Source organism: Phyllobates terribilis, unplaced genomic scaffold (assembly GCF_046119375.1).
Source record: "Phyllobates terribilis strain yellow unplaced genomic scaffold, ASM4611937v1 Scaffold_1__5_contigs__length_1240528914, whole genome shotgun sequence".
Classification (NCBI taxonomy): Eukaryota; Metazoa; Chordata; class Amphibia; order Anura; family Dendrobatidae; genus Phyllobates; species Phyllobates terribilis.
Genome location: NW_027362761.1, coordinates 1114381562 through 1114396484, shown reverse-complemented (window position 1 = coordinate 1114396484; position 14923 = coordinate 1114381562). Strand labels below are relative to the sequence as shown.

The following is a 14923-nucleotide window of genomic DNA, read 5'->3' as shown; positions in this document are numbered from 1 at the left end:
TGATCTTCTGAAAAAAAAGTAAAAAAAACAACCATATCCCTCACCTGGCCACCGTCAACGACGCAGTCCACAATCACCGCCTGTTGTCCCTCGACGATCCATGTCACTTCTACAACAGTCACATCAGCAATCACTGATGTCACTGCTGTAGAAGCCAGCAATGTATACTGAGAAGGAGTGTAAAATCACTCTTGTCAGTATACATTGCTGCTGCAGGAGTGAGGTCACTGGGGTTCATTAGCTGATGAGCCCTGGTGAGCTAACTACTGTGGGAGCATTCTTGAGAATGATCCCATGGGGAGGTCGCTTGACTGATCAGCTGATCACTGACGTCACCGCAGGTCCTGGTAGCTCAGTACACTGTGGGGAGCTAGCCCACTCCCCATTGTACCACCAGCCGCCAGGAAGAGAGGATCACCGCCGGGGACCAGGAGGACACCGGGGGGCGCCGGAAAGGTGAGCATAAAAGTTTTTTTTTATTTTTACTTTTTCTTTTTTTTTTTTTTTTTTACACTGCGGGCTGGGCAGAGCAGACTACTGCTCCTCGATCAGATGAAAGGAGTAGTAGCCTCCTCTCCCGACCTAGGTACAACACGCAGCGCATCAATGGGCGCGAATTTGCGGCAGAAATGCCCAAACAATGGTAGTTCTGCTTTTTTTAACCCAATGCCAATCCGGAGCGGAAATTTCCGCATCATGTGCACATTTGCAGTGCAATGCATGGCAGACCAATTACAAGCGTTTTTGATGGGTTTCCGTGGCGGGAAACTCGTAGCAAAAACACATCAGAAACGCTTTGTGTGCACATAGCCTAAGACATTGGTAGATCATCGAGTTTGTAGGACATTGTGTACTTTTACACTTTTGTCAGCCCTTGAGGTGATCAGATATTGTTCAATTTCACACCTTAGTCGGCCAATGTTTACTTTTCACACATTAATTTAATTAATTAAACAGTGCTAATCCTAATTAAATTGTACCAATCCTAAACTGCCATTCTCAGGTGATGCCACCAAGGCATTATGGCTTAAGCTTGGGAAAATTATAAAAATACATGGGTTTTACATACTGCTGTACCTGCTTTTCATTCACTAAAAACGCAGCAAAACCTGATAACTGCGTTTTTTGCTGCGTTTTTGCACTTACTCGTTGCTTTTTCTGGGTGAAAAAACACTGAAAAAGTGACATGCTGCAGTTTTCAAAAACACAGCAGTTTTCCAATTCATTTTTTTGTTAGGAAGTTAGAAGGGTTAAAAGTTGATCAGCAATTTCTCACTTTTCCAACAAAATTTACAAAACCGTTTTTTTTAGGAACCACATCGCGTTTGAAGTGACTTTGGGGGGCCTATATGACAGAAAATACACAAAAGTGACACCATTTTAACAACTGCACCCCTCCAAGTGCTCAAAACCACATTCAAGAAGTCTATTCATCCTTCAGGTGCTTCACAGGAATTAAAGCAATGTGGAAGGATAAAATGAACGTTTACATTTTTACCACAAAAATGTTCATTTAGCCACAAATTTAGCATTTTTACAAGGGTAATAGGAGAAAATGAACTGTACAATTTGTTGTGCAATTTCTCCTGACAATGCCAATACCCCATGTATCGATAAAAACTACTGTTTGGACGCACAATAGTGCTCAGAAAGGAAGGACCACCATTTGATTTTTGCAATGCAAAATTGGCTAGAATAGATAGCGGACACCATGTTGCCCCTCATGTGCCTTAACAGTAGAAATCCACCATGACCCATTTTGGAAACTACACCCCTCAAGGAACTTATCTAGAAATGTAGTGAGCAACTTGAACCCACAGGTGGTTCACAGAATTTTATAACGTTGAGCCATGAAAATGAGCAAAAAAAAAAAATTTCCAGCAAAAATGTTGCTTCAGCCCCAGGGTAGCAGGAGAAAATGGACCATACAGTTTGTTGTGCGATTTGTCCTGAGTACACTGATACCCCATATGTGGTGAAAAACTACTGTTTGGGCGCACGGCAAGGCTTGGAAGGGAAGGATTGCAAATTGAAATTTGGAGCGCAATTTTGGCTGCAACAGTTGCGGATGCCCCTGACATGACAAAACCACAGAACCCCACCCCAAAAGTAACCCCATTTTGAAAACTAAACATCTTGAGGAATTCAGCTAGCGGTGAGCATTTTTAACCCTCCAGCGTTTCACAGAATTGTATAACATTGTGCTGAGTCAATGAAAAATTACCATTTTTTTCTGCTAAAATGTTACTTTGGCCTCAAGTTTTCAATTTTCAAAAGGGATAATAGGAGAAATTACGTAACATATATTGTGGTCCATTTTCTCCTGAGTACGCCAATACCTCATAAGTGGTCAAAAACTACTTTTGAGACACAGTGCAAATCTCAGAGGGGAAGGAGTGCCATACTGTAGTGCACAGTTTTCTGGAATGGTTTGAGGATGCCATGTCACATTAGCAGAGCCCCTGAGGTGCCACAACAGCAGACCCCCCCCCCCACCATAGGTGAACCCATTTTAAAAACTACACCTCTCAATGAATTAATCTAGGGGTGCAATGATCATATTGACACCACGGGTGTGTCATACAATATTATACCGTTGAGCAGTGAAGAAAAAATAATTACATTTTTGCCACAAAAATGTTGTTTTAGCCCCAGATTTTACATTATCACAGGTAAAATGGTAAAAATGGCGCCAACATTTGTCATACCATTTCTGCTGAACATGGCAATACCCCATATGTGGCTGTACAGTACTGATTAGCCCTCGGGAGGGAAGGAGTGCTGTTTGACTCTTGGAGATCAAATTATCATAGAATTGTTTGTGGACTCCATATACAGAGCCCCTAAGTGCCAGGAGAGCAGAATCCCCCATCAAGTGACCCCATTTTGGAAATTTCATCCCTCCGAGAATTTATCTATAGGTGCATGTTGACTCCATGGGCGTGTGCCAGAAACAAGCTGCTGTGGATGTTGCTGAGTGAAAATTGCAAATCTGCCACTATAGTGCCCGTACATTTTAGTGTCCAATACATTGTAGTGCCCAGTACATTGTAGTACTCATACATTGTGCCAAGCTCATTCTTCTGGAGAAATGCACCCTGTTAATTTGGCAGGCTCTCATCACAACAGAATTGCCAAACGTGGATGCTAACTGCGGTTTAGACACACTGGGGTTCAGAAGGGAGGGGGATATTTGGATTTGGGAGTACAGAATTTGCTGGATTCCTTTTGGTGCCGAGGAGCCATTTTGCTTTTCCAGAGCCTTTGTGCTACCAGTAATGTGGAAACCCCCTATATTTCCGATAACTGATGATGGACCTGAGTGGGGACTTGCTATTTTTGTGGATTGAGTTGAAGCTTTTATTGGGAACATTTTACATAACCTTTTGAATCACATTTATCCGGCGCTCTACGCTGAGTACTTACATGGGGGTTTCCGTCTAAATCTCCAATTGACGTGATTCAGATAAAATCCAATCATTATTATGTGACAGCAAAGTTACTATGGGCTCAGTCTGGCCTCTGTTCAGATGTGTCCTTCTTTTCAGAGATGTACAAAACTGTGGCAGAACGCACTTTTATGCATGCATGCTTAAAAAGACAGACACCGCTGGATCAAAGGCCAGACAACGTCCACAGTACCTCCATCTGCCTCATTATAGGAAATCTTCTGCCGGGATATATGATGAACAGCCTCCCACCCACTCTTAACTGTCCACAAAAACCCATCCCTTAATATGGCCGATTAACCCCTCTCAGCATACAGTGTGCAGGAGCATTTTCCAGGTTCATATCACTGAACCTAACATCCTCAGTGACACATACTTGTATCTTCCTTTCAGTATTTTACCAGTGACTTTCTCCCAATTCCGTCTGCGTTATCCTTCTTTTCAGATGTGCACAAAACTGTGGCGTACCGCGCTTTTATGCACGCCTAAAAAGGACTTATTCCAATGGGGGCTCCATGTGAATCACGTATTTAAGAGATTTACATGGAAACCCTTGTGTAAGCTCTCAGCGCAGAGTGCAGGATAAATGTGAGGCGAGTCTTGCTGTGATCTTTGGGAGACAGAAGGAACAAATCAGGTGAAATATTGGTTTTATTTTTTACTCTGTTCTTCGTTTAGTATAAGTGATTATTCAATAAATTATAAGTACAAATTGTTATGCACACGCCCGGACTGACTGGCGTGTGCGTGTTTAGTGATCCCACTGGACCATGAACCGGAGAGTGCCTGGAGGGGCGTAACTAAGTATCTACCCGATCCAACCAAGGTCGCACGACGGCTAACGACGCCTGTGCACCAGGGAGGAACCGAGCAGAGGGACCAGATGCGACTCCAGGTCAGACCCCGGACACGGCTGTTGACCCACACTGGGGAATACAGGAACAGGCAGGTTAGAGCACAGGCTGGGTAGGGTCCAGTACAGACTAGGAGACGGGTTCAGAGCCGCAGATGCGGTAATCAAGCAGAGCAGAGCGAAACCGCAGGTGCGGTGGACAAGGCTGAGCAGAGCGAAACCGCAGGTGCGGTGGACAAGGCTGAGCAGAGCGAAACCGCAGGTGCGGTGGACAAGGCTGAGCAGAGCGAAACCGCAGGTGCGGTGGACAAGGCTGAGCAGAGCGAAACCGCAGGTGCGGTGGACAAGGCTGAGCAGAGCGAAACCGCAGGTGCGGTGGACAAGGCTGAGCAGAGCGAAACTGCAGGTGCGGTGGACAAGGCTGAGCAGAGCGAAACCGCAGGTGCGGTGGACAAGGCTGAGCAGAGCGAAACCGCAGGTGCGGTGGACAAGGCTGAGCAGAGCGAAACCGCAGGTGCGGTGGACAGGGCTGAGCAGAGCGAAACCGCAGGTGCGGTGGACAGGGCTGAGCAGAGCGAAACCGCAGGTGCGGTGGACAGGGCTGAGCAGAGCGAAACCGCAGGTGCGGTGGACAGGGCTGAGCAGAGCGAAACCGCAGGTGCGGTGGACAGGGCTGAGCAGAGCCAAACCGCAGGTGCGGTGGACAGGGCTGAGCAGAGCCAAACCGCAGGTGCGGTGGACAGGGCTGAGCCGAGCGAAACCGCTGGTGCGGTGGACAGGGCTGAGCAGAGAGAAACGGCAAGTGCGGTAGACAAAGCAGAGCGGGCAGAAACCGCCAGAGCGGTGATCAAAGACAGAGCAGAGGGGACAGGGCTCTGTTCACACGGAACAGACTGGAAGGGAAAGGCAGAATCAGATACACACAAGGTACTTGCAAAGAAGTAGCGAGTGGACTCCAAACTCACAAACAGAAGTACAGCGACAACGAGTAGGAGTTAGGTGCAGGTTCAGACTCTGCAGAAAAAGAGAGGAAATGGACAAAGAGACAAAACAGGTAACAGGTTAGGAGACAGTTCAGACAGGAACTGTACTGCAACGAAATACAGGAACGAGCCTAGGTATAGCCAAGAGCTGGTTCAGACACTGCAGCAAAAGGGAGGAAACGGACATAGAGACAAAACAAGTAACAGGTTAGGAGACCGTTCAGACAGGAACTGTTACTGCAGCGAAATACAGGAACGAGCCTAGGTATAGCCAAGAGCTGGTTCAGACACTGCAGCAAAAGGGAGGAAACGGACATAGAGACAAAACAAGTAACAGGTTAGGAGACAGTTCAGACAGGAACTGTTACTGCAGCGAAATACAGGAACGAGCCTGGGTATACGGCCCACAGAGGCAGAAACGAACAGGCTAGGAGCGTGTTCAGACAGGCCTGGAAATACAGCCTCCAGGAAGGCGGACAGGCAGGGAAAAACAGAACAGGACCTGGCACATTCAGAGTCAAGGAGCACACTGAATGTTAAAGTTGCTCAGGCATCAGCTTCCAGGTGAAGCTGGTTTTAATATCCAGTGACTGACAGCAATAGGCTGAGGACGCATTAGGGGTGTGCCCACAGCAGCTGCAAGAAACAGGAAGTGACCGGGCTGCCGCCTTAAGCTGCCAGAATAGAGACAAACAGACAGCATGAATAGAAGCCAGGCTAGCAGACTGGACTGAAGATCAAGTTTGCGATCTTGCATAGTGAGAGATGGTGCACTATGCAAGCCCGCCACCAGGTATGTTACACAAATCATCTGCAAAAACCAAAAAAAACTTGCACACAGCTATGTTGACAAAAAAAGTATGCAAATTGCCTCTTTAAAAAGGAAGGACTAGATCTCTAGTGCCACCTATCGGAAGTAGCAATCCTAAAAGTCAATATTGAGCCTGTATTGATCTTTGCCATATGACTTAGGATAAAAGCTAAACCAGAATCTCAATTTGCAAAAACAGTGTTTCGGGGTTCTGCCCCTCATCAGTGGAAAGTGTGAGATCTCGTTTGGCTGCAAAAAAGTATGGCTCGCAGGATATGAGAACACAAATAATTTTTTTCCCATAATTTACATGCAGTGTTTAGTAGGAGAGTGCTGAGAATAAGGAACTGGAAAGTGACTGTAGTGCTTGATATCAAGCATAATTAGGATAGACACCGTGGAGGCCTTATTTGTTATGTTCATGGTGTGAAACACCTGAGTATGTACACAGATGTTTCCCAACATCCTGTGAAAGCTTTGTGTGATATGCCTGGTCCTTCACCTTTTCCCTATAAGCAAGGAGATATAAGACTGGTACATGAATGCAAGGCGAAGCAATCTAATTGATCACGCTGAAAAGGTTAGGGCTCGTGCAGACAACCGCAACAATCGGACGAGCATTGTTTTGACCGATTGCACTCTTCCCCATGTTATTCTATGGTGCCATGCACATGTCTGATTTTTTTCAGACAGATCTGGTCCGGGATAAAAACTGCATATGCCAGAGTTTGACCTGATATTTGGATTGCACTCGGCCATTCAAGTCAGTGAGTGTGTGAAAATCATCGAACTGCACTCGGATGACATCAGAGTGCAGTCCGATTTCCATGGACTGACAGAATGGAGAAGATGGAGAAATGTTTTTTCTTCATCTTCTCATCATATCATACTTTTGTCACCATCTGATCAAAACTCTGATCAGAGTGAGTGTGATTCGCATAATCGACCCGTTTTTCTCAGATGAGAATCATACTGTTGTCTGCACAAACCCGCATTGTAGTTGCTTGTGATTTATTTTTTTATATATTTATTTCTCATATTTTCTCAAGGCTTTGTTTACACTTTTTAGGAGGGGGCGCCTAAAAAAAAATCCAACCGGAATGGAACAGTATTATTATTATTTAATCCAAGATCCTTCCCTTCTATCCTGTTATAAACATCTGTACCCTCAGCTCTGCTCCACAAAGAAACGTAACCTGCAATATTTCTTTGTTTCTAAAAAAAATAAATAAAAAAAAGTAAAAGGAAGGTTTTCTAAAAAACATTTGGTTCCCATTTAAACCATAGAAATCAGGTGTCTGTTGCGCATTTTTTTAATTTTTTTTAGCAAAAGGTAGAGACACCTGACCATAACTATGTGCAGTTGAAACCATAAGTTTTCATACACTATATAAAAAGACACATATGCATGTTTTTCTCAATATCTGACATGAAATCAGAATAAACCTTTCCCTTTTTAGGTTGATTAGGATTACCATAATTTTTAATATTTGGCGAATGCCAGAATAATGAAAGAGAGAATGTTTTAAGGCATTTTTATTACTTACTGCAAAATCAAAAGATTACATACACTAAGATTGCTATGCCTTTAAACAATTCTGGACTGCACATATGATGATGTCATGTGTTTGGAAGCTGCTATTAACATCAGAGTTAATTAGAGACACACCTATAAATGTATTTTAATGCACACCTGAAACACACTGCTTCTTTGTGTAGCATCATGGGAAAGTCTAAAGAAATCAGCCAAGATATCAGGAAGAGAATTGTGGACTTGCAGAGGTTAAAAAATTAATTTTCTGATGACATATCACCTTAAAAGGCTAAAACTCAGGCTGCCATTAACCACCATTAGAGGAGGCATAAGAGCTTACTGTTTATTCATTGAATACAATATAAAACAGCATGTAGTAATAAGCTTCCAAAACAAAAAACAAAAAATAAACTATTCTCACTTCTTCTTTTCCCGCCAAACTAATGACACTTTGGCAGTCCCAACAGTCTTTGTCTACAAGCCCTTGACGCCTGCAGCCAATACCTGACCTCAGCAGTCAAATCCCTTGCATCCCTAGCATCAAGGCTGTAATCACTGAGCAATGACACCAGTAATGCAGAAAATGACCCCAGTGGGCACTGATTGGCTATATTGGTCACGTGATGGCTGCTTGTTGACAAATATCTGGGAACTGGGTGGGGTGTCAGCGCTGGATTACAGGAGGTGGGAATAGTTTATTTTTTTATTTAATAATATTTGCAACTGACTTTAAAATATATTTTTAAAAATGTGGATAATCTATCACGGGTGTGTCGGAGGTGACAGACAGTTGCCCTGCAGTGGCCTGTAGGAGACCGCCACGTTTGGCATTACAGACAGCTTCCTAGATAGGAGGTTGTCTTTAGGACCCAGCGACTACCTCCCTCTGGCCTGGGTGTATATATACCTGGTCTCTCTAGGTAGGCGTCGCTGGTTATACTCATTCCTTCTTGGAGCTTGGCTGAAGTAGCATCATGTCCTCTTTGGAGTCTTGAGGCCGTGTGCCTGTTGGAGTTTCTTCTAAAGCTAAGTTGCAATTCCCCTGTGTTGTCTTCCCCTTTTGTCTTTAGAGTGCTAGCGGAGGTTGACTAGTGCTCATGTCCTTCCACCCCCAGTTGAAGCCTACGCCACGGATAGTAGGCCGAGGCACGTGATCGGCGACAGCATAGGGACAGTAGGGGAAGAGAGGGTGATGCTAGTCCAGTTTAGGAGGTCACCACTTCCCCTTTCACTAGTGTCCGGGCTCCCTTTACCTTTCCCCCCTATATTGCATTCACACCTGGCGTGATATTATAACGGCCCGAGCACGTTTTGGAAAAAAAAAAAAAAAAAAAGACACAAGATTGACTTTTTTTTTTTTCTTTGTGTGTTTTTGAGCGTGCACCTTTTTTTCTCCTTACTCCCTTTAGTATGGGATCAGTTGCAGAGCAGTTCCACTGTCTGTGTCTGGACGTGACCGACCTCCGCTTTGAGGTTCAGCCACGGTTACAGGCCGCCAATGTAAGGGTCTCTGCAGGTAGGCCTGTCCAGCCGGAACCCAATGTTGCCCTCCCGGACAGGTTTTCAGGAGGTAGGGACAAGTTTTTTGTGTTTAAGGAGGCATGCAAATTGTGCTTCAAACTTCGTTCCTACTCCTCCGGTAATGAGGAGCAACGGGTTGGTATTATGATCTCTCTACTGCAGGGCGATCCTCAGTCATGGGCATTTTCGTTACCGCAGGATTCGGTTTGTCTCCAATCTGTGGAGGTTTTTTTTGGAGCTCTTGCCCTCATCTATGATGACCCTGACCGAGTCGCCTTGGCTGAGTCTAAGCTACGTCGCCTTTAGCAGGGGATTCGGTCAGTGGAAACATACAGTTTGGAATTCCGTGGATGGGCAATGGATTCCAAATGGAATGGCTCAGCCATTAGAAGTCAATTTTGTGAGGGGCTTACTGAAAGGTTGAAAAATACCTTTACTGTATATGATACCCCTCAGTCCTTGGAGGCTGCCATGTCATTGGCCATACGTCTGGATAGGCGCCTTCAGGATAGACTGGTGCGACCTCCTTTTCCGGGGCCTTCTTGTCGGGGTTGTGTACATTTGCCAAGGGTGCGGTCTAGGGGTGAACCAGTACTGGGGGAAGTGAAGGAACTTATGCAGTTAGGGGTTGTCTCTACATCATACATCTCCTCGGAGATTCGCAAGAAAAAAGGCATATGTTTTTTTTTTGTGGGAAAAAGGGACACTTTGTTGGGACCTGTCCTTCAACTCCTAAACAAAAAGAGACTCGATTAACTCTCAGTAGTCTGGAGTTGGATAAACAAGGGGTGCATTTGTGGCCAAACTGTAGTTCCCGCTTTGTCCTGACTGCAGAGGTGGTGCTAGAGAGTAAAATCGGAAAAATTTCTATGTTTGTTGACAGTGGAGCCGGGGTCAGCATGGTTGATGCTGAGTTTGTGAAAACTCATGGTCTTGCTTGCTGTGCTTTAGCTGAACCTATTCCCATCTTTGCCATTGACTCGGCGCCACTTGCACAGAAAGCATTTACTCAGATTGTACATAATGTGAAACTGAGGTTGGGTCAATTCATTGTGAAATCATTCCTTGCTATGTCTTGGAGAATCTCCCTACTCCGATTGTTTTAGGTATCCTCTGGCTTGTTAAACATAATCCGTTGGTGGATTGGCAAACCGGGGAGATTACTGAATGGGGAGATTACTGCCATGAGAACTGTCTGAATGTTTCCATTGCTGCTGTCTCTATGGGGTGTCTGCCTGCTTTTCTGTCTGGTTTTGAGCATGTTTTTTCTGAGAGGGGGTGTCAGGATTTGTCTCCTCATCGTGCTTATGACTGTCCTATTAACTAGAACCCCGGAGCTAAACTACCGAAGTCCAGACTGTATAATCTTTCTGGCCCGAGAGACAAGCCATGAAGGATTTCATTACGGAAAGTCTGGAGAAGGGACATATCAGACCCTCATCTTCGCCCGTGGCGGCAGGGTTCTTCTCTGTGAGGAAAAAAGATGGCGGTCTACGTACGTCCCTGTTTAGATTTCCGGGAATTAAATCAAATTACCATATGTGATCCATACCCTCTTCCTCTGATTCCTGATTTGCTCAGCCAGGTTGTAGGGGCTAAGGTTTTCTTCAAGTTGGATTTAAGGGAAGCCTACAATCTGGTTAGAATCAGAGAAGGGGATGAGTGGAAGACAGCGTTCAATACCCCAGAAGGTCACTTTGAGAGTCTGGTTATGCCTTTTGGCTTGACAAATGCACCTGAAGTATTCCAGCATTTCATAAATGATATTTTTCATCATTTGGTGGGGAGGTTTGTGGTGGTCTATCTGAACGATAGTTTTGTTTATTCACCTGATTTTGAGACCCATCGGGGGCATGTTAAGCAGGTGCTCCAGATATTAAGGGATAAAAAACTCTATGCCAAACTAGAGAAATGTGTTTTTTGCTGTTCAGGAGGTGCAGTTTTTGGGGTACTTGTTGTCATCTTCAGGTTTTTGGATGGATCCAGAAAAGATCCGTGCAGTCCTTGACTGGGAATGTCCCGAGAACCTGAAGGCCCTACAACGTTTTCTGGGCTTTACTAATTTTTACAGGAAATTCATCCAAAATTACTCTGTTGTAGTGAAACCCCTTACTGACATGACTAAGAAAGGGTCTGATTTTTCCAAATGGTCGGATACTTCTCTCCAGGCTTTTTCTTCCTTAAAGAATCATTTTGCCACTGCACCTATACTCAGTCAACCCAATGTTTCTCAACCCTTTATTGTGGAGGTCGATGCTTCGGATGTCGGGGTTGGGACTGTGTTGTCTCAGGGTTCGTCCCCTGGTAAATGGCATCCATGCGCCTTCTTTTCTAAAAAATTGTCTTCAGCTGAGAGAAATTATGACATGGATATTAGGGAACTTTTGGCGATCAAATGGGCGTTCGAGGAATGGCGACACTGGTTGGAGGGGGCTGTCCATCCTATTAATGTTATTACTGACCATAAGAACCTGTCATATCTCCAGTCAGCTAAACGTCTCCACCCTAGACAAGCCAGATGGTCCCTGTTTTTTGCTAGTTTCAATTTTGTTGTCACTTTTCATCCAGGGGTCAAAAACGTCAAGGCTGATGTTTTGTCCCGGAGCTTCCCTGGAGGTGATGACCATGAGAACCCTGCCCCGATATTACAGAAAGGGGTAGTTATTTCATTTTTTTTCCTGAACTGGAGGGTGAGGTGCTGGAGGCTCAGGGGGACACCCCTGCCCTTCAGGAAAATTATTTGTACCACCTGATCTGCGCCGTAAAGTAATCAAGGAACATCATAGCTCTGTGCTTGCTGGGCATCCAGGTGGTAAGGCAACTTCAGTCCTCCTCTCTCGTCGTTTTTTGTGGCCGGGGTTGCATCGGGATGTAATTGAACACGTAGCTGCTTGTAGTATTTGCGCGCGTACAAAGGTTTCGCACACCCATCCGTCTGGTACTCTTCTTCCGCTACCTATCCCTAGCAGGCCATGGACACACTTGTCCATGGATTTTATCACTGACCTACCAGTTTCTGCAGGCAAAACAGTGGTTTTGGTAGTAGTAGATAGCTTCAGTAAAATGGTTCACTTGGTCGCTTTACCTGCACTTCATAATGCTAAGACACTTGCTCAGGTGTTCATAAATGAGTTGTGAAGCTTCAAGGGGTTCCCTCCGATGTGGTGTCTGATCAGGGGACCCAGTTTGTTTCCAAGTTCTGGAAGGCATTATGTTCTCGACTGGGGGTGCAGCTGTCGTTTTCCTCTGCCTTCCACCCTCAGTCGAGTGGTCAGACCGAACGGGTCAATCAGAACTTGGAGACATACCTCAGGTGTTTTGTCTCTGAAAATCAGGAGGATTGGGCATCCTACTTACCGCTGGCGGAATTTGCCATCAATGATCATCGTCAAGAGTCCACTGGCAGGTCACCGTTCTTCGGTGCATATGGTTATCATCCACAGTTTGGTACCTTCAGGGGGGGTGGAGCTTCAGGAGTTCCTGAGGAGGAACGGTTTGCTTCGTCGCTCTCCTCGGTATGACAGGGTGTTCTGTGTAATTTAAAGACCATGGGTGACAGGTATATACGTATGGCGGACAGAAAACGCTTGCCAGGTCCGGGCCTGAATGTGAATGATTTTGTGTGGTTGTCTACCAAGAATATAAGATTGAAAGTTCCTTCTTGGAAGCTGGGACCTGGGTTTATTGGTCCCTACAAAATAACCGCCGTCATTAACCCAGCAGCGTTTCGTCTTGAACTTCCTCGGGCCCTTAAGGTCCATAATGTGTTCCACAGGTCCCTACTCAAAAGGTACGTAGAACCTCTTGAACCCTCACCTCTATCACCGCCCCCAGTAATGGTTGATGGGGGGCGGTGGGAGTTCGAGATTTCGACGATTGTAGATTCTCGTCTCCAATGTCGTTCTCTACAATACTTGGTGCACTGGAAATGCTACGGTCCAGAGGAGAGGATGTGGGTTTCAGCGCCAGAGGTGAACGCTTCCAGATTGGTTCGCTCTTTTCACACCTCTTTTCCTGAGAAACCCAGTCCTGAGTGTCTGGAGGCCGCTTGTAGAGGGGAGGATACTGTCACGGGTGTGTCGGAGGTGACAGTCACCCTGCAGTGGCCTGTAGGAGATCTCAACGTTTGGCATTGCAAACAGCTTCCTAGATAGGAGGTTGTCTTTAGGACCTAGCGACTACCGCCCTCTGGCCTGGGTGTATATATACCTGGTCTCTCTAGGTAGGCGTCGCTGGTTATACTCATTCCTTCTTGGAGCTTGGCTGAAGTAGCATCATGTCCTCTTTGGAGTCTTGAGGCCGTGTGCCTGTTGGAGTTTCTTCTAAAGCTAAGTTGCAATTCCCCTGTGTTGTCTTCCCCTTTTGTCTTTAGAGTGCTAGCGGAGGTTGACTAGTGCTCATGTCTTTCCACCCCCAGTTGAAGCCTATGCCAGGGATAGTAGGGCGAGGCACGTGATCGGCGACAGCAGCAGAGGCTGTATAGGGACAGTAGGGGAAGACAGGGTGTCGCTAGTCCAGTTTAGGAGTTCACCACTATCCCTTTCCCTAGTGTCTGGGCTCCCTTTACCTTTCCCCCCTGTATGGCATTTACACCCGGCTTGACATAATTCTTTCAAAAGCTCATTCACACAGCACCCTTTTTTTTGCAAAGAAATGGACAGTTTTCCTCTTGTGTTCTGTTCGTTTTGAATCTGTTTTTCTCCTCTGTTTTTAAATGCTAAAGATGGTAGGCTGTCAGAGCTTTTTTTTTTCATTGTTACTTAGTAGATGAACCACAATAAACATATAAAACAAATGTTTTCAGTTTTTTTGTTTTTTTTATTCATTTTAATGGAATAGATCTACAAACATAGCAAATTTATAAATCGTTCCATTAAAGGAAATATGTCAGCAAGTTTTTGCTATGTAATCTTATGGAAGCATGATGTAGGAGCTGAGACCCTAATTCCAGAGATGTATCACTTAGGTTACTGGGTGCAGCAGTTGTGATAAAATCACAGTTTTCTTTCCTGAAGATGTAGCATTGCTCAGAATGCTGAGCTGTGTATAACTCCGCCCACATCACTGATTGGCAGCTTTCTGTGTCCACTGTATATTAACAGAAAGCTGCTAATCAGTGATGGAGGCGTGGTTGGCCCAGAAAGCACAAGACACCTAGTTCTGTAATGATAATCTCTGGCTGATAAAACACTGATTGTATTGCAACAGCAAAATGCAACCCAGTAAGTGACACATCGCTGGAATCAGGGTTTCTGCCCCTTCATCGTGGTGCTCACGGATTACATTGCAAAAAAATGCTGGCATATTCTATTTAAACTGTATAAATCTTGCTTAAAAAACAGACTGTACACAGATAAAGAAAACTAAATGTGGGTACGCTCACTTGTCAAATTCAGTAAATGTGCCAGTGTTTCTTAAGTTAGACATGCTGCCCCAGTTCCGGCATTTCGGGCGATGTGTACGAAGGAGCTCAGCAGAAATGAATTTTGCACCTCGTTTTGCAGCAAGCCCTTCAATAAAGGGAATCTGTCAGCAGGTTTTTGCTATATAAACTGAAGACAGCATGAGACACAGAATTCTGGCATGTGTCACTTGTCAAAGTGCGTGCTGTAGTTTACTTACTGTGAAGGATTTATCAGAGATTAACATTGCCGGACTAGTCCAGCAACTAAGCACCTCACTATCTAAACACTTTGTACATAGTGGGGGCGGGGTTAGCTGTGGTGTGGGCGGGGTTAGCTTTCTCAGCTCTGCTTCATTCTAAATCTAAAA

The 14923-nt window shown here is 45.2% G+C and overlaps 1 protein-coding gene across 4 annotated transcripts in view; it reads left to right on the top strand.

Annotated features, from left to right (window-relative positions):
- TBC1D19 (TBC1 domain family member 19) overlaps positions 1 to 14923 on the top strand; it is a 316278-nt gene that overhangs the window by 208565 nt on the left and 92790 nt on the right. The gene's annotated exons all lie outside the window — the stretch shown is intronic.